The sequence below is a fragment of the Pinus tabuliformis genome, chromosome X (genome assembly GCF_031772625.1).
Source record: "Pinus tabuliformis cultivar Carrire ecotype Pingquan chromosome X, CPIR1, whole genome shotgun sequence".
NCBI classification, from domain to species: Eukaryota; Viridiplantae; Streptophyta; class Pinopsida; order Pinales; family Pinaceae; genus Pinus; species Pinus tabuliformis.
In genome coordinates, this window is record NC_142308.1 from 574,125,541 (window position 1) to 574,151,351 (window position 25,811).

The following is a 25,811-nucleotide window of genomic DNA, read 5'->3' on the forward strand; positions in this document are numbered from 1 at the left end:
TTGTTCAAGTTGAAGAAATGTTGCTGTAAGGACTGACTCAGGGATGGTCAAATGGATGACAAGTATTTTGCAGATGAAAGTTTTACTTGCAGACCTCTTGAACACATAACGACACGACAGATGGCTTGGTGATGAATAATTCAAAGTTAATCCCCGGAACCCGGTTAAAGACTTTCAAAGTGGTTTGATCAACTGTGAGGTAAGGATTTCCCAACCCAAGTGAATGAAAAAGTGTCGTGTTCAAGAGTGGTAATAAAGTTTCTTCTGAGACAAAAGGTAACAAATAGGCTCATTCTTCTCTCTTTTTCCCCACCATTTCTGGCAAGTACCTCTTTATTTTTAACAAGCTTGAGGAGGATAACATATGCTTGATTATAAGCTCATCCTTCGGATGAGTCCAACCTAGTTTTGATTCGAACCCTAGGAAGGAGTGGTTCGTTCCTGTTTGTAATTGAACAGGTCCTTTACTGTGAAATGTTTAACGAGCCCAGTATAGGAGAAACTCGGCGTTTTTCAATTTTAGAGAGTCTGAAAAACTTAAGAAGACTCCAAGTTGAACTTTTTCGTAGATTTGTGTCCCTCAAGCCCGAAAAAGTATAAAATAATACCTGGGGGAACCGCTTGATCTTGCGACCAAGGAGTACTTTCATAATTAGTGTCACTGACCTGAAAAGTAAAAAGCAATCAAGGACACGTCGTTTTATTTCCGTATTGAGTTTGAAACGACAAAAACCCGGCAATCTTTTCCTGATTTTACGGTCAGAAAAGAGCTATAAGGGGACCGTCTTTTAATTCCGTTTTAACGAGTGTAAAAGAAACGCTCGGCAATATTTTCATTTTTTAGGAGTCAGAAAAGGGCTTAAAAGATGACTCTGATATTTTGGTTCGTGAAAAATGACAATTTTCCCTCTAAGTCCCTTTGTCCTGCACAAAAGCAACACATTACTCATACCTGTTTAAGATAGGCAAAAATACATCGAAAAACATCTTTCCGTGGTGAAAAATGAACAAATTCATCCAAAAAACCTATAAAAAGACTTTTTACAATATCATTTTTACCATTTTACTATTGAGGTTGAAAAAAGGGCTTTTGGCAAGAAACTTCCCGTGGTTGCTGCGGAAAATCTGACCGTCAGAATCGAACGCCGTCTCTTCCAGGTATTTTACAACATCCTACTCTTCAATTTCATCCGATTAAAATTGATTTTTAGGTTTTAGTTTTGTTTTTTGGGGGGGTTTAGGTTTTAAAATGCGCCCCTCGGTGGACGCAGGTGCCCTTCGGGTGACCTGCGTCCCCCGACTTTTTCCTATACAGGAAAATGGTCCGGGGACGCAGCCCACCTTCAGGCCAGCTGCGTCCAGACGCCCTGTGTTGTAAACGCAGGGTGCGTCCTCCGTGAAAGGCGGATTTTAAAACCCGAATCTCCACAAATAACCATTCAAATTTCCCCAAATCAGTTCTAATCATTGTTTCTTGGTGTGTAGGGCATTTACCATGTTGGATTGGAGAGAAAGAGAGCACGAGGACGTTGATTTAGCTGCAATTGAACATCAACCTTCCATTGATGCCCTAAAAGAATGCGGGCTATATAAATACTGGGCCATACCTGGCATGAGGGCTCAGGTGAGATTCTTAGAATGGCTGGTTGAGAGATGGAACGTTCAAGAGCAATGCTTTTACATAGGAGGGCACCAGCTCGAGATAGAGCCCTCTGATGTATACTTTCTCACTGGCTTGCCAAATAGAGGTGAGCAACTCAATCTAGCCGGGACTAGGCCGGGTGGCCAATCCCTTGTTAGTCTCCGGGAAGATTGGTGCACACCTGGTGCACACCATTCGAAAGGCGTGGAGATCAAACACATCTCTCTGCGTGAGCTCAAAGTTATAGCGTTCACGGTTACCAGAATTTGCGGCGCAGCCGCTTTACACATTGCTTCCGGGTCCCAAATGCGGATGGCAATTGACTGTTACCAAGGCACCATTTTCAACTGGTGTGATGCTGTGTCGGCTAATGTGAAGAGCCAACTGACTAAGGCAAAGAACGGACGACTGAAAACTTTTGGATATGGGCCTTTAGTCGTGAGCTTTGCCTTAGAGAGAGTTCCGATGCTGATCCCTCAGCAACTCACTGTTGATATCTTGGGTCCTCGGGAGCCAAAGCTGGTACGATGGGTTGCGGTGATGGCCCGGCATCCTGACGAGGGCGCGGCAGTTGTTCGATTTTCTGATAGTTACTTTCACTGGTTGGAGGACCAGGTTTTCTCGATCCAGGACTTTCCGTATGCCGGAGTAGATTTTCGACATGATCCGGACATGGTTCTTCCACAGGGAGAACAATGGGATGACAGAGGTACTTTATTTTTCACAAGTTTTCAAATTATGTATTTTTTTTTGTTTTTATATATATCGCCTCAAAACTGACAGTAAAAATTTTCAAAATGCAGATGTTGGTCCACAGCGCCCAGCCAACCTCCGGCCTTTTGAGAGGAGACATCCAGTTGCACCGGTACCGGCCCCACAGGACGCGGCGGCTGCAGAGGTACTGGCTGAGTTGGAGCATGATCTAGAGCGTCTGACGGCGGATATGCCTGAGACTACCATGGATGATATTCCTATCAGGCTTCAGCGCTATGTAGTCGCGGTCCCTGGACCGTTTAGGAAATTTTTGCGCAAGGTAGCCCGTGCAGTGGTGTCGTATAGGGAGCACCACCAGTGATTGGCTAGTCACTTTGTAGACACATGTGACATTTTTGACTTTTTTGTACTCTATCATTTTTGCCGATCATAAGGTGTTTTTCAACCTATGATCGAAGACGATGTATATTTTTTGACACACTCCTATCTATATATATATCACTATTACCGGCTTATCTTGTTTAACATATGTGATGAAATGTTTTTAAATTTACTTGCATGATTATCGTAAATGTCTGTCTAACATTCGAGAAGCAATTGCATCTGCTAATGTATTTAAAGACCTTGGAATATGCTGATATTCAATGTAATCAAATTCACGTTCCAAGAGACGCACTCTCAAAAACAACCTTAATAACACAGGATTTCTAATGGCATAAACTCTATTAAGCTGTAATACAACAAGTTCAGAATCTAACTTCACTATCAAACATCGAATTCCAAATGAAATAGATTTGGATAATAATTCAACCACTGCACTGTATTCTGCAATGTTGTTCGTTGTTTGACCGAGGCTTACCCCATGCATAGAAACTAACTCGTCAGAGGGTGAATAGATAACCCAAGCTGCGGAAGAGATATTCCGTGTACTACGACAAGCACCATCAGCAAATCCAATGTATGTTTGGAGAGGCGTCGACATCTGCAATATCAAGAGTAAAACCAAGATAAGCCAGAATAACGACGAAAAACACACTCTCTAAGCTAAACACACTGACTAACTAACAAGCATACTAGCTAGAAAGAAAACCTAACCTAACTAAAAAATTCTCCATACCCACCATTTAAGCATAATACCTCTTTAGGTAAAGTCCATTTCTGGGTTTACCCAAAGAGTCCCCATCAAAATCAACCAGCTCATAAGCCCCTTTTGCTAGCTTTCGCTTTACAATGTAGGGTCCATGCCACATAGGAACGAATTTTCCAGCACCTAGCTTATCGTTAGCTTGATCATATAATAGCACTAGGTCTCCCTCCGAAAAACTTCGAGGGGTCACATTTCTATCATACTGAGCTTTCATTCACTTCGCGTGAGTCTCGATTGCCAATGTAGCGTCACGTCGAGTCTCATCTAATTTAGCTAAGTATAATAAACGTTTCTCCTCTTCGGAAGTAGCTGGGAGTAATTCGACAGCCATTTGAAGTGATGGGATTTCGCATTCAATGGGTAACACAGCTTCCAAGCCATAAACTAGCTGGAAAGGAGTGAACCCTGTTGAATTTTTCACTGAGGTTCGGTATGCCCATAGCGCTGAAAATAACATGTTGTGCCAATTCGACCGATGAATACCAATGGTTCGTCGAATCATGATAACCAGAACTTTGTTGATAGACTCAACCAAACCGTTGGCTTGCGGATAATAAGGAGTAGAGCTATCGTGGCGCAAACCAAGCTGGCTTGTAAGCTCAGTCATCATGATGTTTCGAAAATGGCTCCCATGGTCAGTAATGATTGCTTGTGGGACACCAAACCTAGTTATAATATGATTGAATACGAAAACTGCAGCTGTTTTGCCGCTTGCGTCGAATGTAGGCATCGCCTCGGCCCATTTAGTAAAATAATCAACCGCGAGGATGATATACGCATGCCCCCCGGCCGAGTGAGGGTTACAAGTAATAAAGTCGATACCCCATTTGGCGAATGGACCAACGGCAATTATAGGGTGGAGAGGAGCGGGTGGTGCGCGCATCTTTCGATCAAACACTTGGCAGTTGTGGCACTTCCGGACTGCAATGATACAATCTTTAAACATAGATGGCCAGAAGTAACCAGCGCGCAACACCTTCTGAGCTGTGGCATACCCAGACATATGACCGCCACATGCTCCAGAGTGACAATCATTCAAAACCCTCTCAGCCTCTTCGTGAGTTAAACAACGTCGAAAAACTAAGTCTGCCCCCTGGCGATAAAGTGTATCTCCAATAATTTTATATTGCTGGGATTGAAACCGAATTTTTTGACAGTCCGCTTTGAAAGCTTCAGGCCGAAAGGTTTGGGTTTGGAGATAGATGATTATATCTCCGTACCACGGATCTATAGTACTGATAAGAAACAAAGATTCGTCCGCAATGGACTCCTCTGCCACAGTTTCTGTGTCAGCACACGAGAAATCACACATCAATTCCGCAAAAACTAAGGATTTCTTAGACTTGGACTTCTCGAACTCCAAGTCGAACTCTTGCAGGATAACGATCCATTTAGAGTACTTGCCCCCTAGCAGTTGTTTTGTCAAAATATAAATCATAGGGTTGCAATCCGAAATAACTGTAGTTTTACGAAGAAGAATGTAGTGACGAAAACGCTGGACAGCTTGAACGGCTGCCAGGGCCAATTTCTCCACATGCGAATATTTTAACTCAGTGGGATTTAAGGTCCTACTAAGATAATATATCACATGTTCCGCTCCGAATTCATCTTCTTGAACTAACACCATTCCAATGGTGGAATGCGAAGCTGCGAGGTATAAGAAGTAGTCCTGGTTGTAGTTGGGAGGATGCAACAATGGTGCATGGGTCAACGCGTGTTTTAGTGCATCAAAAGATTGTTGGGCAATCTCGTCCCAAGAGAATTGAGCGTTCTGTTTCAACAACCGTGTAAAACCTTTAGTGACCTCGGCGTAGTTTGGGATGAATCGGCGTAAAAAGTTCGCTTTCCCTTGCAAACTTTGGAGTTGGCGCAAACTCGAAGGAGGAGGCAATTTGATGATAGCTTCGACCTTTGAGGGATCGACGCGAATGCCGGCTCTTGAAACAACAAATCCTAGCAATCGACCTGTCTCTATACAGAAAACACACTTGTGGGGATTCAACCTAATTCGATAATGCCTACACCTCATAAAGATTGCTCGTAAGTGGACAAGGTGATCAGCTCGATGTAAAGAATGAGCAGGCAAATCATCGAGGTACGGTTGCACAATGTGCTTGATGTCATGAAATGCGTAAGACATCGCCCGTTGAAAAGTGGCGCCGGCATTCTTAAGCCCAAAAGGTAATTTGCAATAAGCAAATGTCCCCCATGGACAAATGAATGCCGTTTTTGGTTGGTCGGCAGGTAGAATATTGATTTGATTATAGCCCGAAAAACCATCCATAAAGGAAAACATTTCACTTCCGGCACAATCATCAATAATTTGATCGATATAAGGCGTAGGATAGTTGTCTTTTGGACAAGCTCGATTTATATCCCTATAGTCGATACAGATTCTTATTGTTCCTTGTTTCTTGTTGACTGGAACAATATTCGATACCCAATCCGTTAACGGGATCGGATATATGAAACCTGCTTTCAACAGCTTTTCGACTTCTGCTTTAATCGCAGCCGCTTTTCGAGGGTGAATCTGACGCAACCGTTGCCGGACGGGTTTAGCATCCGGGTAGGTCTTTATTTCATGAACAACAATGGCAGGATCGATTCCCGGCATTTCCTCGTAAGACCAGGCAAACACATCGCGGAATTCTTGGAATAGGGCCTTGTAAGTTTGGATTTCATCTTCTGTACATGCGGCACCTATATGAATGTTTTCCTCAATTCCGAGCTTCACTGAAATATCAATGGGAATAGTACAAGAAATATTCCCTAAATTCAACTCTGAATCAGAATGTTTCGTTGGATCCTGAGCGTCTTTGACATATTCAGCGGTAAAGATAGATGAAAAATCATTTTCAAAAGCATCATCCTTAGGTAAAAACGAAGATCTGTGATGGAGATCTTCCCATGGTAGATCGTCTACACTTAGGATTTCACGAAGTTGTTCGTCAGATGACACGACTTCGGGAAACGCTATCCGTTCTAAGGTTGAGGTGAAAAGTGATTCTTCACTGACCACATTCATTTGGTCGATTTCGGTTGAACGCGAGTCGGTAAAAGACATGACAGCTTCATAAGCAATTTCATATGGACTCAAAGGCATAGCATCACCGAATGAGTCTATCTCAGATTCAGATGGGACAATCCAAGGATCATCATAAATAATGTTTTCTGATGTAATCATATGAATTGTTGCAAATGAAGGATCTACGCTGAGTGGAGGGAGAGGAAAAGTTCCCAGTAAACCGGAATCTTTAACTAAACCTACACCAACGTCCCTATAAGGGATTGTCGTCTTACCGACATGCTGGATACTCTCTGAAGAGGCTGGGTCGGATGAAAAGTATGTCAGCTGATCAATAGTCACGATCTTACCGTTATGTGGAAACTTAATTACTCTGAAGACCGATGAAACGACCGCTGTCATAGCATATGACCAACTTCGACCCAAAAGAAGGTTGTAGTCTAGAGGGGCATCAACCACCTCCACATCCAGACTAACGGTTTTACCTTCTACCCCTATAGGAAATTCCTGTAGAATACCAAACGGACGGAACCCACGGCCATCGAAGGCCTTAAGGATGGGGGGGATTGGTTCAACGAAGGAGAACCAAGAGATCTCCAACATTGAATCGACATAATACACGTAGAGGCTCCCTCATCAATCACAGTCCGATGAATAGGCCTGTTTTTTACTATCACTAGAATTTGGAAAGCCATTTGATGGGGGAGACGTGGTGTACTATTTTATAGATCGAAGATTATCAGGTTCGGGTCCTGAACATCAACAGCTCCGATAGCCGACAAAAGTAATTTTCGTTGTGCTGGGCATGATTGCAGCACTTCTAACGCCGACATTGCTGAGGGTGAAACAGCTAAGTCCTCAACAATGTTGTAATTCTGGGCTGCTCTCGCATGTGGATTGAAAGCAGACCTTCGAAGTACACCCTTGGCGGGTGGTTTAATTACTAAGTCCGGGTTAGGTTTTTCGATCTGTAGTGGATCGGAACCAGGAGCTGAGGTTGATGGGTTAGAATGAGAAGATTCTGCTTCCTTACCATCAACAGGAGCCTTACTACCATAATCTTGCGATCGAGTCGCAATCCGCACATGAGACATCATCAAAATGGGTTCTTCACTGGCATTTGAGGAAGAACCTATCATCTTATTCTCCTGCTCCGGAAATGGATTTTTTAACACAGCAGGAGTGGGAGAACCTTTGACTATTTTCACAACCTCGGCCCGATGAGGGCAATCTCTCGTAAAATGATCCTCTTCACAAATAAGACAAGGATATCGAGGTTTGCGTTTTTCGTCATTGGTTTCCGACTTTTCCATTTTCTCCTTCGGAGCCTTGTCTGCTTTAGCCTTCTTCTTTCCTTTCTTCTTTCCACCGTTTTTTGATTTGGCCGTAGATGTCTCTACAGCGTGAATATCGGCGGTAAGTTCAGGAGAAGACTCTCCTGTCGGGGAATCAGGCAAAGTGATAATAGGAGTAGTCGAAGCCTTGGAAGACTTCTTCTTGCTCTTTGTATTCACGATACCAATCATACCATCAGCGGCATGAGATCCCGAAGGAGAAGCAGCAATTTGATTCGACTTTGGAAGATCTGGAATCTTCTCGTGTAACGTACCCGACTGAGTGTAAACTAAGTCAAGGTATTGCGCCTGAGCAATGACTTGCTCCTCAGTAACTACTCCGGCCTTAGCTACATCTTCAGTAATCTTCGGTAATAATGATTTAACAAACCATTCAGCTAAGATTTGGTCCGGGATAAAAACTTTCACTAGCCTTCTTCGACGACTCCACTCATGAATGTGATCAGAAATATACGTGGACGTTGATTGTTTTAGTGAAGTTAATAACTCCGTGCCGTTATCGTATCTGACCGGCAACTGAAAGTGAGTTAAGAACGAGGTAGCTAACTGGCTAAAATTGTAAAAAGAGGCCCGTGGTAACTCAATGTACCACTTGGCCGCGAGACCAATGAGTGTACGCTGGAAAAGACGTAAGCGGATCGAATCATCCGAGATAGAATTTGAAGCACACCAGAGGTGGTAAGTCATCACGTGATTGGACGGATCCTCTCCAGACTTACCTTCGAACTTGGGTATATCACTGGGCAACTTATTTGGAATTGGCGGCCAGAACTGAAGATATTGAATTGGATCGTTCGTTAGGCGCGTCAAGTCTGGTAAATCCAAAGTTGCGATAAATGGTAACTGCCGGTTAGGATCTCTAAAACTCTGGGTCACAATACCGGCCCCAGGAGGAGGATATCCAAGATAACTAGGAACAGGAGTCGCATTTGGGATATTATATCCTCCTGGAAAACCAGGATTAACCGGACCGTACTGGGGTTGTTGAGGTTGTTGATAAGTGTACCCAGGATACGGTTGATACTGGTAAACCGGTTGTTGGACAGCTTGCCCAGGTTGGTACTGTCCCTGGTACGGTTGGTGAACAAATTGAGGTTGAGTAGTGACAACCGTACTTATACCAGGCTGACCTACAGGCATCTGGACCGTGGTTTGAATCGTAGATCCAGACAACGGTAAAGATGTCTGAGGAGTGGTTACAGAGACAGTAGAAACCAGAGCCGTCGATACTCCAGAAGTAAGTATGGTAGATGTGGCGGTAGTTGCAGCAGCCGTTTGAGATGGAGTACTAGGTGCAATTGGCGGCTGAGTAACTACCGAAGTTACAGAAGTTTGAACATTTGACTGGACAGGTTGCGGTTGCTGGGGTGGACCAGAAACTACGGGTTGTCCAGCTTGAGGTACCAACTGTATACTTGGCTGCAACACCTGTTGACCCTGTGACGGATCCCACACTAACATTCCAGGGTATTGACCCGTAACAGGTTGAGGATACTGAGATCCATAGCCGGATTGAGGATAGGACTGATAATTGTAAGGTGTAGTTCCCACATTTTGACCATATGATTGACCTTGAGGTGGTTGATAACCTTGACCTAAGTATTGACCTTGAGGTTGATAACCTTGAGGTAAATACGGATACTGGGGTTGACCTTGACCTTGAGGTTGGTACCCTTGAGGTTGATACCCTTGGGGTTGATACCCTTGAGGTTGCCATCCTTGAGGTTGCCATCCTTGAGGTTGATATTGATACTGAGGTTGACCCTGGGGTACATATTGAGGCTGGGGTTGACCTTGAGGTATGTATTGCACCATAGGCGCGTACTGACCTTGAGGTTGTCCCCCAGACACAAATGATGTACCTTGAGGTTGCCCCCCAGGCGTTAACTGAGGCTGCCCCCCAGGAGGTAATTGGCCACCTTGAGGTTGGGAAACGGGAACTGAACCTGACATCATGTAAATGTCTCCTACACCCAATGGTATATTACCACTGTTTCCAACTAATAACCCATGATCAACGGGTTGAGGAGATGCCCCCGCAAAAGTACCAGAAAGAGATTGATACCCGGTGGGAACAGAAGGACCGCCGTGTAAGAAAGATTCAGGACTTTGAGTAAACACGGACGACTGACCAGACATATTTACAGGAGTATGAATACCTCCAGGTGGAAAAGGAGTACGAGGTGTAGAAAAACCTAGCCCAAAGTTGTCTAAATAATTGGTTAACGAAAGGTACCAAGTAGTACTTCTAGGAGGACTGTAAAAGATAGATTCACGCTCCCTTAGATCAATAGTAAGTTGATCTTCAAGGTTAGAGACGCCTATTTCTTCCTCTGGAGCAAGTTCTTCAATAGCAATCAAACCAGTAGGAAGATTTTCGGTGATAATTCTTTCTATTCTCGGTGAATCAGGAACACTAGAAGTCGGAGTAACAGGTTCAGATATTTCTGGTTCTTCGCCTGTATCACTAGCAGACGAAAAACTACCAACAAGCTCAGAAACTGTAACAGCTTCGGGATTATAACCTGTCTCTAAACTTTGGTAATCTGGATGGACTACCAAGGAAGATTCTCCTTCTTCAGGTGAACCTACTCTACTGCCACTAGGAGGAGTTACAAGGACCTTCAACCCTTCGTACTGACCCGGAATGTCTTCAGGAGATCCACCCCGCGATCTACAGAGTTTTCTTAACAAATCTGTTCCGGTAACAATTTCAGGTGACTTGCCCCGAAGTCGACGGGACTGTCTCGGTAATTCCGCCACAGCTAAAAACTTTTAACTACTACACACGAAAACAAAATAAAATTTCAAATCAAACCACCTAAAGCCTCTAAAGAACCAAACAAATTTGAATCACACGCCTAAAGAATCTAGGGCGTCAAACCAAGCACAAACAGTAGCCTTCCAGACCGAAAGCGCTAGTTGGTGATGAAGCCCAACATCGCTGGATTCAGTACAGAAGTGGCAGGTGGAACAGTTACCCCGGCAACCTGCTTAATGAATAGACTGGACCAAGTTCCTCCACTTTAACCGTCTCGAGTGAAGTGAACCCCCCAGAAAATCCAAGTGAGTCTAGCCGACGTCTGCTCCAGGTACAGTGGGACCTTCCCTCCACCGTCACCTCGGTAGAATCCTAAAGATAATGGTCACTAAGGTTACCAATCGCAACAAATGCACCTGGGGGAACAGTCTAAACTCCGACAGCACGCAAGGGCAGAGTAGCAAGCTCAATCCCCTTGCCGTCTCCTTGACAATAATCCAAGGTTTACCGACAAGTGACCCCTGGCTCCTCGACAATGGTTAATCTGAGGTTTACCGTTTGTAATACGTGCGTGTCTGGCGTCATTCCCAACGAGGGGGGATTGATCCCCTCACTGGTTCGGACACGAGCTCGTGCTTCTCCTTTAAGAGGAGCTTTCCCAGAGTACAAATGAGACAATTGGATTTATTCTATCACAAGATAAGCTACTTGTTTGGTTTTGTTGTCTTGGAGAGTTAATTACTCACCTACTCCAAGACACTAGCCTGATCTAAATTGGTGTTTCAGAGCCCTAGTAAATAAAAATTACTACGTCGATTTTACTTTAAGCGTTAATTTTATGGTTTTTCTTAAAGACAAAAGGTAGCGGAAGTGAAACCAATGGTGTGTAGACTCGACTCAAACCACTACAAAGATGCACCTAAGATGATTTACGCTACTTTTCCTTTTTCAATGAATTTCTTAACTAAGAGAGTTGAGAGAATGAAAATTTTAAAGAAAACCACTTCCTTAGAAAAGACAATCAAAGAAACAATTCTCTTTTTCTTTTCAAGCATACAAACATGACCACTCCTTACGTGCACGAAAAAAACTCTTTTTCTTTCAAAACTTTTCAAAGCTACTTGAAACAAAACTTTTCAAAGGAGATGTTTTTGTATTTTCTCTTTTTAATAAAGCATATAAATCTATTGTAACGAAAATCAATCTTAAAAGCTATAAAAACTATGAAAACTTGACTCACAAGCAAATCAAAAAGGAAATTACTCTAAGCAAACCTAACAAGGCAAAATCTCACAAAGATGATTCTAGGTTGTTTTACTTGACCAAAATCAAATCAAGGACCAGCTAGTGCAGAATCAAAAGACTAGTCAAAACAAAACTCAAATCTTTTTGTTCTTTTTGTAAAATGGAATTCAAGACTTAAACAACAAGCACTTCAAAATTTGCCCAAAGAGACAACTCAATAGTAATTTGCTCACACAGGTAGACTTTACGACAGATCTGACTTCTTAGAATGCTGACAAAACCAGAGAGATCTAAGGCTTGACAACTTCTACCGCCAAAGTCACTACAAGACCTACTCAAAAATCAAACCCTAGGGCTTAAACTTCCATGAAATCCACTAAAACACTCAATGCTATCGAAACAAGTTCAGGTGAAGATCTCTGACAAAGGACTAATGAATCTGGGCAGTAAAAACTAAGAAAAAACTAAATCTAAGAGCAAAAATGCAAAAAATGGAATTTTCTCAAATTTTAGCAGGGGACGCAGGCGACCCGTTAGCACAGGTGCGAGCCCGCTCTGTGCACACAGCGACAGTGCGTCCAGGGACGCACTGTGCAACACTCAGAGGGTGCGTCCTACTAAAAAACTCAAGAAAAACCAAAATGAATCTAATCCTAAGCTAACCCACCCACAGACAAAGTCACAGAGCCAAAACCAGAAAAATAAACCAATTTTCTCAGAGCAAAGTTCACACAAAGGAAAAGACTTTTCACATCAATGGAATCCCCAGCGGAGTCGCCAATTTGTCAGGCGGAAAGAGTCGATTGTGCGGACACAACCAACCTCCCTAGGAGCCTAAGACTCTCTAGTGACAAACAAGACAAACAAGAGCAATCCTTCTCTAAACATGCATTTACTATACGGGAAATCAAGTGTTTAGATCCTATCTGTAATCCAACGTTGTTGTAGTAGTCCAGCTCCGCTGATCCGGATGAGCTCCTCATTCACTTTGAAACCTGCATACACTAACAATCAAACGATTAAATAGCACTTGATAATCTCATAGAATAAAACATATTTAACACATAGACCAAGGAATACATGAAACAACTCATAAATAACAAGTTATTGAGAAGAATGGACTCATTTGCATTAATAGGTAACAAAAGGAACAAATACAACCTGAGCCTTGGTGTTGTGCAAGTCCCTCCCAGGGTCCATCAAGAGTTCTCCTTTACTTTGACAAAGCTCACCCACTTCCAAATAGAACAAGCAAAGATGGCAATCTCTCCTCACAAGCTTCTAAATGGGAGTCCTAATTCCTGCAGCATTTACCCTTAGAAATGTATAGCTTTCAACCTCTCCTCCTTCTGGCCCAATGCCTGTACTTATAGTGCTCAAGAGGAAGTTAATCAGGTCCACCATCAATGGGATAATCCCCTCTTTGGATGGGATAGCTCCCCTATTGATGGGATAAGTTCCTCTTTGGTAGGAGTGCATGAACCATCTGGAGGCGCTCAATACACGTCGAACAACCTTCTAGAATGCTCTAGAAATGACCACAAGTGACTTTTTAAAGATGAAACTTGCGCATTTTAACCTTTTCAGGGGGACGCACCTGCACCTTTACATACAGAGCGTCCAAAGACGCAGTTTTTGTGAACATTGGGTGCGTCCCCGCAGGTAAGGTTGAGAGAACCTGCGTCCCCAGAGATAAATACATTTAGAAAGACTTTCTCTCTTTTTTGGAGTTTGACATGGAAAGCAGAGGCATAAGACTTGCCTAAGAGGGTAGCATGACTGTTGATAGAGTCATCCTAACTGTAAATGGTCATGGTGACATTTTTTAGTGTAACACCCCATAAAATATCTCACCTCATCCACATTCTTGGGAGTTTCCCACTCCATGATATCTCTTATCTTTAATGAATCCACTGTTATGCCCCCTTTGGAGACAACATGTCTCAAGTAATGTACCTCAATATTAAAGAAACTACACTTGTTGAGCTTAGCATACAACTAATGTTCTCTCAACAACCTCAACATTGTTGAGCATTAGAGAAGGTATGTATTTACTACTTATTTTGTCATCTTTTCCTTAAATTCAGAATTTCTTTACATTATGAAATGGGTATATGGTGAAAGATTATGATAAAGTTTAGAATATTTGTGTGCAATGTAAAATGACTAATAATTACCCTTTTCCTATGTAGAAAAAGAAGAAAACGGACGATCGTCATTCCAAAGGAAAAGACAAGACAAAATTAACTGTTGTCCCTTTGATAGGGAACCGCATCCAAACGAGGCAATCCAGATTGGAGCGTATAAGCCAAGAAAAGGAAGAGGAGATACCAAATCGACGCAAGAGAACGAGAAGATAACTGAGAGATAACAATATGGCGAATCCCTCAAGATCCTTTGATCCTGAGGGATCACTACCTCAAAGGTTATTTGTATCATTGACATTTCCACTTGGCTTCTATAAGAAGGGACAGCGTTGCTAGCCTAAAGGATGAACTATTATTGTTTTTATGAAATTCACTCTTGTAACTTAAACTTTGATCATCGACTCTCTTTAAAAGAGTGATTACTGTAACTCTGTTTTGAAGCTTAATATATAAACTATGTCACTGTTCCATCTTTGATTCTGGAGTAATCATAAGTGGTACATCCCTGGAGGCTAAGGGCCTGGCCCTAGTGGATCACTTGCTTCCTGTACCATTAATTCTCGATTCCAAGTCATGTGTGGTTTGATTTCTTGTATCTGCTTTGTTCAGTAATCTGTTGTTCCTTATTATTTCATATATTGGCTCTGTTATATTTCATTAGTAAGGTTATTCTCTGCAATTGGAATGTTATGATGTTCACTCTGAATTTATATCACATTGTCGTTCCTTTAACATATTGATATTATTGTATAACATTGTTGTTCCTTACATATTACCATTATTGTTCGATTACAGAGTAACAATGCTATGTATTTATAAATCGGTATTATTGTGTATTTATCTACGGTTTACTTCCAAACGTGATTGTTGTTCATTTGGGATTGTTGTTCCACCGTGACTGCAATCACTATTTCTTCATAATCTTGATTAACAATTGTTGTGTCGAAACTCAGATTACTATTCCTTCCAATATAGATGTGTTGGGTGCAATATTCGATTTGGTTTGTTGTGCATTTACATTTGATTCAGGTTTCTGTTCAATATTTCATAACTTCCTTTAGTGTGTTGTCTCATTTCTATTTTATTTTCAATTCATTTCTAAGGTAAAGACTGTTGCTTAATTCCTGTAGGTTACGATTACTACTTCATTTATTTCTGTAGATTAAAGATTTTCTATTCCATCTTGTTAAATAGATTAGTTGTTGTTCCTTTCCCTGTTATTTGAATTAGCATTACTTTGGTGTGAACAAAACAATCCGAAACTGCAGTGAACGATTGACTATTGTTGTCCAATTCCCAGATTGATGATCTTTTCCTTAATTTCTTTTCAATGACATCAGTTTACAAAGGGAAGAGTTATGATTACTGCACCCTTGACTGATAAAGTGTTGTATTTTCTTCATTGAATGATTTAGTTACATGCATTTCCAGTTCCTGCCATTACATTTAGAAGTTTGTTTCCAGTATTCAGTTACTTTTGCAGAAGCACTATACTACTAGAATTACTCTGACAAATGACCGCCTCAAACTGATTAAACTCTTTAAGATAACAAATCGTACTTGGATTGATAATTAATGTAGGGTAAATAGAGGTGAAAAAGACCCTTTGCACTGCTCGGCATTTTGATGCCATTGCCAGGGAGAGTGTAGCCATTTGTTTCTTTTCAGAGTAGTGTAAGTACCTGTTAGGAGAGAATTGGGTTTTAAAAACAAAAGGTAAGAACCTGCGTATGAAGCATGTAACAACCATGCTCCCTTGCCCACTTTCCTACATATTTGTTTTTGTTTTTGGGTAGAAATCATCATTTGATTTGTGTGCATGACTAAGCAGAAAAAGCTTGAAAAGAATCCTAAACCACTACCCAATCTTGATAAAGCTAAGGGGCCGGTGACCCTTAGCCGATCGACCTTTATAGACAAAATCCTTACAAAAAAAGAATCTCAGCCTTCAATAGGACCTAGAAAAGCTACTTCTAGATGACCTACTAGTTCCCTTCAGGCCATAGGATCACCATCTGTAGCCTTTACTGAGGTGCACAGCCAAACTGAGGAGCAAGATTTTCAAGAAATTGAGAATTCTAGCCCAAAATCATTGCAAGAAGGGAACCTTAGTAATCTCCACGAAGGGGGAGGAGAAACAAGGGAAAATGAAGAACCAAGATCTCCTCTTGAAGTAATTCAGCCGATAAGGGAAGTTCTACAAAAATCATTCATAACAAAGTTGAATAACCTCAAGAGCTAAAACCCCCCTAGACATTACGAACTCTCATCATCCTAGACAAAGGAAGTGTTGTTAAGGCCATTCCTGTTAAGGCCATCCCTGCTCCATCTAACCAACCTAAAAATAACCTCCTAGAAAAATTGAAATGCTATTGGCACATATTTGACCAAATGGCCCAGAACCAACCAAACACCCAAACCTCCACATTGCAATATCCCATGTAGATACTGCAGTTAATGCACCTATGAAGGCAATCCCTCTCTAGCATGTCCCTACGTTTCATGGCCTAACATCGGAAGACCCAGATACATTTTTGTTTGAATTCGATGTGTTGTGTAGAGGATATGACTATACCACTGACCCTCAAAAGATAAACTATTTCCCTCTACATTAAAAGGAGCTACTTTACGATGGTTTATGGGGTTGGGTGGAGGTGTTATAAATGACTGGGAGCAAATGAAAGGTGCTTTCCTGAATAAATATCAAGATTATTGTAGATCCAGAGAGTTAAAAGATGAAATATTTCAAATGGTAGCTAGACCTAATGAAACACTAGAAGAATATGTTGAAATTTTTCAGTATAATCTTCAAAGATCTCCTTATGCATCATTACCCTTACCTGACAATGTATTAAAAACAACATTAATTAAAGGTATGAAGGAACAATGGATTGAAACATTGAATATTATGGGAAAAGGAGACATCTATCAAGAAAATTTTACTAACATCATTGATTTATGTATCAGGAGCTCACGAGGAAGTACAAGACTAAGACCAACGAAACATGACAGGTTTACAAGGGACAACAAGATCTCTGGAGGAGTGACTCACACGGAAATTGGAAATTTATTAGAAAATTTCAAAACTGATATATTGGGAATTCTGACAACGCAGCTCAATATTATGCAAGCCAAACAGAAACAAGTAGAGGCAGAGAAAAATCTGGCAATATTTTGTCCCAAATGCAGAAAGAAACACAACCACAAAGAGTGCCCATTAGATGTGGTTCAAGTTTGCACCATTTGTACAAAAGACCACTCTACCATTTGTAGGAACCATTCGACTCCCTCAACCTACACTACCAGCACTACAACAAAATCCCCAGTCCAATTTAAGACCACAACTCCCAGCCCAACCTAACCCAAACCCAAATAACAGACTGGTCCAATCTGTTCAAATAATTGAAACACTAGAGCTAAGAATCGATCTAAGGGAGTGCAACGACCTACGATTAAGGTTTGGACGCATTATAGAGATTGAGGGAGATAAAACTGTTCAAGTTGAAAATCAATTATCTATAGAACAACTATTACAAGAAGAATACGTGGCCAGAAAATAGACTCATGATCAAGTAACCACATCTTCTCCCCCATTCCAGAATGATTAATTATACCACGACCTATAGAACACCCCGACTTTGATATTCTGAGAGAACTTAAGAATTTGTACATAAAAATCCCACTCCTCCAAGCTATCCAAGATATCCCAATATATGCAAATACCATCAAAGAGCTATGTATAAAAAAAACAAGGAGGAGAATAATAAATAACCCAACAATCCAAGTAGTTGGCACCTTATCTAATTTGTTATCAAGAAGAGAAGCACCTGCCAAATATGAAGACCCAGGAAATCCAATAGTGACAGTCCAAATCAATGGACAAACCTTTTCAAATGCCTTAGTTGATCAGGGGCTGCAATTAATATCTTAACAACCACCACTTGTCAAAGACTAGGCATTACATCAGTAGAACCAACTTCCACTTTATTGGAACTAGCTGACCGATCAGTGGTTAGGCCAGAAGGCACACTGCATGATGTCATGGTATCTATTGATTCTTGGGAATACCCTACCGAATTTTTGATAATAAACCCCAAAAACCGACTGGATTGACATCCGTTAATTTTAGGCAGACCTTAGCTTGCAACCACTAATGCTTACATTGGTTTCCGACAAGGCAGTATGACCATAACTAGAGGGAGTAATATCAAGAATCTATCCCTATATCCTCTAGCCCAGCCAAGTGTAACAATAATAAAAACTAACAAACAGCTTGTATCATACCTTACTGAAAATATTAGATGCCCATTAACTATAGAAGATGCCCTCGATTTCAAAGATCAAACAGAGGATGATGTTATTAACAACTTTATTAACCAAGATGAATCCAGATCCCACATACAATGTCACATGATAGAGGTAGCATTTGATAATGAACTAGAAGAAGATCCTCTCAAAGACACTCATGATCAACCAATACCTACTATCTCTCTTTCAAATAGCAAAACTATAGAGATTAAGCTAGGAAAAACTTTGAACGCCAATAGTAACCTGACTCCTGAACAAGAAGAGAAGCTGATCCAACTACTTAGAAAATACAAGGAAGCATTTGCATGGGATTATCCGGACATGAAGGGAATTGATCCAAAGTTATGTACGCACCACATTTATACAAAAAAGGATGCAAGACCTGTTAGCCAACCCCAAAGAAGACTCAACCCTCATCTAAAAGACATTGTGAAAGCTGAACTACAAAAACTTTTAGATGTAAACTTTAGTTATCCTATCTCCGATAGCAAATGGGTCTCTCCACTTGTAGTGGTGCCAAAGAAGAATGGAAAGTGGAGGATTTGTGTAGATTACAGAGAATTAGATAAAGCAACCCAGAAAGACCACTTTCCCCTTCCATTCATTGACCAGGTATTAGATACATTAGCAGGAAATAAATTATTTTCTTTCTTGGATGGCTTCAGTGGATACAATCAGATTCAGATTGCTCCTGAAGACCAATATAAAACTACTTTTACCTATCCTTGGGGAACGTTTGCCTACAGAGTTTTACCCTTTGGCCTATGCAATGCCCCTGCCACATTTCAAAGGGCTATCCTCAACATCTTTTCAGATTTAATAAATGAAGGGATTGAAGTATACATGGATGATTTCACACCATACAAAGATGATTTCGACCGAGCACTAGACACATTGGAAAAGGTGCTACAACGATGTATTGTTACCAGGCTCTGCCTGAGCCATGACAAATGTTATATGATGATGACTAAAGGACTCATCCTAGGTCATTATATCTCGACAGTTGGAATATAGGTAGATCTGGCCAAAATTCAAATAATTTTGTTAATACCTACTCCTACCACACAGACAAAGGTACGCAGTTTTCTTGGATTTTCTGGTTATTATAGGAGATTTGTAGAACATTTTTCTCAAATAGTTGCACCTCTTTACGCACTAACAGGGAATGTTGACTTTGTTTGGACAGATAAATGTGAACGTCCTTTTGAGGATCTGAAAAAGCTTGTGTCAACAGCCCCAGTGCTCAGAGGTCCAAATTGGGGCCTGCTATTTCAAATTTCATCAGATGCTTCAGACACAACTATTGGAGCAATCCTTGGGCAGGAAGAAGACAAAAAAACATATGCAATCTATTATATTAGCAAGAATTTGTCTCCTGCTGAGTTGAACTATACCATTACTGAAAAAAGAATTTTTAGCTGTAATACATGCTGTAAATAAATTTAGGCATTACATCACTAAATATCCTGTTGTTTTATATACAGATCACTCTGCCATAAAATATTTAGCAAATAAACCAATCACAAATGGTAGAGTAACAAGATGGCTGATTTTATTGCAGGAATTTGACATCACAATAAAAGACCGACCTGGAAAAGAAAATATTGTAGCTGACTTTCTCTCATGAATGCCAAAACCAGTGGACACAACAGCAGTCAAAGATCAATTTCCAAATGAACATTTGTTCATTGTTACTATCAAAACTCCCTAGTATGCTGATGTTGTGAATTATTTAGCAGTAGGCAGATTACCAAAACATCTGACTCCCAATGAATGAAAGTAGATTGTCCAGCATAGTACCCGATTTTATTGTATTGGGAGCTACCTATTTCATAGAGGAGAAGATATGCACATTAGGAGATGTGTCCGTGAAGATGAAATTTTTGACATTTTGAAAGCTTGTCATGACGAACCGTGTGGCGGAAATTTCGCAGATCAAAGAATTGGTCACAAAGTTCTGCAAACAGGGTATTATTGGCCCATAATCTTCAAAGATGCAAAGAAATTTGTTCAAGCTTGTGACAGTTGTCAAAGAGCAGGATGCCCTAGACAGTCCGACGAAATGCCTCTGAACCCATAGCTAGTCATTGAACCATTCGAGCATTGGGTGCTCAATTTTGTTGGTTCGATAAATCCATCATCAAACCAGAAAACATATATTTTGGTAGCAATGGAATATGTGACCAAATGGGTTGAAGTAGAGGCGTTGCCAAGATCTACAGAGGATTTCGTCATTCATTTCCTGTTCTAGATATTTGTGCGATATGGCCTCCCAAGAGACATAATCACGGATGGAGGACCACAGTTTGTTGGTAATAAAATTACTGCAACACTAAAAAACTATCATATTCAGCATAAAATTACCTCTCCATACCACCCACAGGCAAATGGTCAAGTAGAGAGCACGAACAAGGTAATAGAAGCAATACTAACAAAAACCATTGCGTCACACAGACACAATTGGGCTATAAAATTACCGGAAGCCTTGTGGGCATACAGAACAACGTGGAAAAGCACTACTATTTATTCACCATATCAGCTAGTATTTGGAAAGGAACCCATCTTTCCAATATAATTCAAAATACAAACCTTGAGAATAGCACAAGAAGTCGATCTAGATTTAAACGAGGCCCAAATTAATAGACTACAAAAAATCAATGAGGTGGATGAAATCAGACTCTCCGCTCTTCAACACACTGTATTAATCCAAGAATAGAGAGCCAAATGGCATGATGCCCTCATCAAAAAGAAAGTCTTCTGCGAAGGAGATTGGGTGCTCCTATACGAATCCAGGTTTCAGGATTTTTCGGGGAAACTTCAGACCCGCTGGCTAGGACCATATGAAATCCAGAAGGTGCATGATAATGGTACCATTACTCTAACCACCATTGATGGATCTGAATACACCTTTAAGGCAAACGGCCACCGAGTTTGATTGTACCACAAACCACTTACTCAAGAATCCTTCTACCAGCAACTCCAAGAAGACTCCGACATGCAGATTCTAGTTGAGGAAGAGAACACTTCCTCACCTTTGGTTCATTAAGTGGTTTGATTGCTTTTAAATTTTGTATATAATTCTTTTATTTTGTTTGTGTAAATTACTTTCTGTACAGATTTCTGCAACTTTTGCATTTTGTTGTTCCTTTCATATGGAACAACACTTTCATTGTTCCACTGTTCCTTTTCGAAGGAACAACACTTCTTCATTTTGTTGTTCCTTTTGGAAGGAACAACATTTTCACTACTTTGCTATTCCTTTTCGAAGGAAAAGTGCTTTTGCACCTTACTATTCCTTTTCGAAGGAACAACAGTTCCACCATTTTGTTGTTCCTTTTTGAAAGAACATCACTTTTGCATTCTGCTGTTCCTTTCTGAAGGAACAACATTTCCGTTGTTTTTTTGATCCTTTCCGAAGGAATAGCACTTTCACATTTTGCTATTCCTTTATGAAGGAACAACATTTCTGCATTTTTGTTGTTCCTTTCCGAAGGAACATCTCTTTCGTTTTTTGTTGTTCCTTTTCAAAAGAACAACACTTTTGTATTTTTGTTGTTCCTTTCCGAAGGAACAACACTTTCATTTCTCTGTTGTTCCTTTCCGAAGGAACACCACTTTCATTTTTCTGCTATTCCTTCGAAAAGGAACAACACTTTCATTTTTTGCTATTCCTTTCCGAAGGAACAACACTTTCATTTTTCTACTGTTCCTTTCCGAAGGAACAACACTTTCATTTTTTGTTGTTCCTTTCCGAAGTAACAACACTTTCATTTTTCTGTTGTTCCTTTCCAAAGGAACAACACTTTCATTTTTCTATTGTTCCTTTCTGAAGGAACATCATTTTTTGATTCTTTGATTATGCTTGCTTTCTTTGTTGTTCTGATTAAGGGACAGTTGATGTTCCTGAACAACAATTTCGAACATGTTTTTCCTTTTGCTTGCGGTTTTTTGTTCTATCTTGAGAACAACATTTTTGGAGTGCATTCTTTTTTTTTTCTCTTTTTTGTGTGTGTTTTACCATTTAGATCATGGTCATTTAAGGCACAACTATACATTTATGCAACAATGCAAAAACTAGAGGATACTAAAATCAACAAAATACATAAAAATCGTTATCTTTAAAAGAAATTACTTTGAATTGATAATAGAAAAGAGGGAAATGACACAACTATTGATCACCTTGCTGTCATTATTTTACTAATATCAATATGATTGATTATTTTTATCATGATGGTTCTTCCTAAATCCCCATAATTCTCTTTGATCCATTATTATTGAATAATAATAAGGGTATATTTTTCTCTATTGAGATGTTAAGACTTCTTCCACCATCCCTACTCTTAAGGAGTGTTGAACCACCCTCTATATATAAATAGGAAAAGTGCTATATAAAATAAAAAAGAAGAAAAAGAAAAATGTTTATACGGTTACTAACATGATTTTTCAAATGAAGGATAGGGTGTCTCATCAAGAGCCAGCCTACCATGATCATAAGGAAGAAAGTGAAGTGGCATTCCCACTATGGCCACCACACCAAGGATATGATCCAAGAGGCATAGCAGAAAAATAAAAAGTCCTTGGAACAGGAGGTCTCATCATGAGCTGGCTTGCCCACCTTTCACTCCTTCTTGTTGAATGGCATTTTGATTCATATGGTTACCAAGCCAACATAATGGCCTCCATTCTGACACTGCACAACACTTTTCTAAGCATACATAAAGGATTATGGAGGCCATTCCTTATTGTGGAGTACTGAAGAAGGTATGTTTTATTGATTATTTTGTCATCTTTTCTTTAAAGACTTATAATCCCTTTGCATCATGAACTAGGTAATTAATAAGGAAATATGAAAAAGTCTATGAGGATTGTATGTAACGCAAGATAACTAATAATCGCCATTTTCTTATGTAGAAAAAAGGAAAAACGAAAGATTGCCATCCCAAGTAAAAAGACAGAGCAGAGTTAACTGCTGTCCCTGTGGCAGGAAACCATATGCAGACACAGCAATCCAAACTAAAGCATATCAGCCAAGGAAAGGAAAAGAAGATATCGAATCGGCACAAGAAAACAAGGGATAACTAAAATTAACAGTTTGACAAATCCATCAGGATCCTCTGATCCCGAGGGATCACAATCTTAACTATTTTTGCATCATTGATATCTCCGCCTAGCTGTTATAAAAAGGGGCAGCACTGCTAGCCCAGGGGGATGGGTTGTTGTGACTTTTATGTAATTTCTCGTTGTATTCAAAACTTTGATCATCAACTCTCGTTGAGAAGTGATCCACTGTAACTTTGTTTTAATTCTTTAATATAAATCGGGTTGTTGTTCCATCTTTGATCCTAGAATAATTTCAAGCAGTGTGTCCCTGGAGGCTAAGGGCCCGGCCCTGGTGGAACACTTGCTCCTGTACCATTATCTTTAGTTCGTGTGTGGTTTCCATTATCAGCTTTGATCAGTAATCTGGTGTGTTTTGTTATTTTATCACAGCTCTGTTATATTTACAATATCGTCTCTGTAACAGGAAAGTCGTATTGTTCATTCTAACTTTATAACGTATTGTTGTTCCTTTAAGTCATTAATGTAACATTACTGTTCTTTACAGAATGCTATCGCTGTTCAATTACAGAGTAACCGAGCTGTAATATTCTTAAGTTGGTATTATTGTATTCGTCTATGGTTTATACTTCATTACGATTGTTATTCAATTGATATTGCTGTTCCATTATGAATTGCGATCGTTATCCTTTATAACGGAGATCAATATTTGTGGTATCAGAGTGTGCTGTGTGTGTTATTTATTTCGGTACTGTATATTCACAATTGGCTCTAAAGCGTTGTTCTATATTTCATTGCTAATTGGTTGCCGTTCCATTTCTATTTGTTGTCCGATTTATTCTTAGAGTAAGGATTGTTCTTTGATTCCTGTAGGGTACGATTACTACCTTCATTTTCTTAGCATAAGGTTTCACTATGTATCAAGACTAGTCGCAGTTTCATTTCCTAGTTGTTGTTTCAATTATAGTTGCTGTTCCATTTCCTATTATTTGCATTACCATTGCATTGAATGATCTGAAACTGTAGCGAGCATTGACATTCGTTGTTTAGCTCCCAGATTGACGATCTGTTCCTTGATTGTCTTCAGTTACATCAGTTTACAGAGGGATGAGTTATTGTTACTATACCCTTGACTGATAATTTACTTAGTCTTCTAAATGCATGATTTAGGCTTTAAAGTGCTTTGCTATAAGTAGATTTTCTTTTAGAATCTATTTATTCTTGTATTTTCTTGAGCACTATACTACTAGGATTACTCTGACAAATGACCGCCTCAAACTGAGTACACTCTTTGAGATAACCAATCGTTCCTGGATTGACAAGTTAATGTGAGGTAATTAGAGGTGAAAAGACCCTTTTTAGGAAAGAATTGGGTTTTAAAAATGGAAGGTAAGAAATTGCGTGTGGAGTATGTAATAGCCCTGCTCCCTTGCCCGCTTTCCTGCAGATTTGTTGCTGTTTTGTTTGGGTAGAACCTAGCAGTTGATTTGTGTGTGCATGACTAAGCAGAAAAAGCCAGAAAAGAATCCCAAACCTCTACCCAAGCCTGATAAAGCTAAGGGCCGGTGACCCTTGGCCGATCGACCTTTATAGACGAAATCCTTAAGAAAGCAGAATCTCAGCCTTCAGTAGGACCTAGAAAAGTTACTTCTAAACAACCTACTAGTTCCCTTCAGGCCATAGGATCACCATCTGAAGCCTTTATTGAGGTGCATAGTCAAATTGAAGAGAAAAATTTTCAAGAAATTGAAAATTCTAGCCCAAAATCATTGCAAGAAGGGAACCTTAGGAATCTCTGTGAAGGAAGAGGAGAAACAGGAGAAGATGAAGAACCAAAATCTCCTCTTAGGATAATTCAGCCATTAAGCAGCCCAGACAAGAGAAGTGCTACAAAAATCATTTATAACGAAGTTGAAGAACCTGAATCCCCCCAGACCTTAGGCACTCTCATCATCCCAGATAAAGTAAGTGCTGTCAGGGCCATCCCCATTAGAGCCATTCCACCTCGACAACCTAGGAATACCCTCCTAGATATCTGAGAAGGTTATTGGCATATATTTGACCAAATGGCCCATAACCAGCCAAACACCCAAAACATCTACACTGCAATACCCCATTGTGGATACTGCAGCTAATGCACCTATGAAAGCAATTCCTCTTCAGCATATCCCCACATACCATGGCCTTACATTAGAAGATCCAGATGCATTCCTATTTGAATTAGATGTGCTATGTAGAGGATATGACTATACCACCGATCCCCAAAAACTAAAATTATTTCCCACTACATTAAAAGGGGCTGCTTTAAGATGGTTTATGGGATTAGGTGGTGGTGTTATAAATAATTTGGATCAAATGAAAGAGTCTTTTCTAAAAAAATATCAGGACTATTGCAGGTCTCGAGAATTA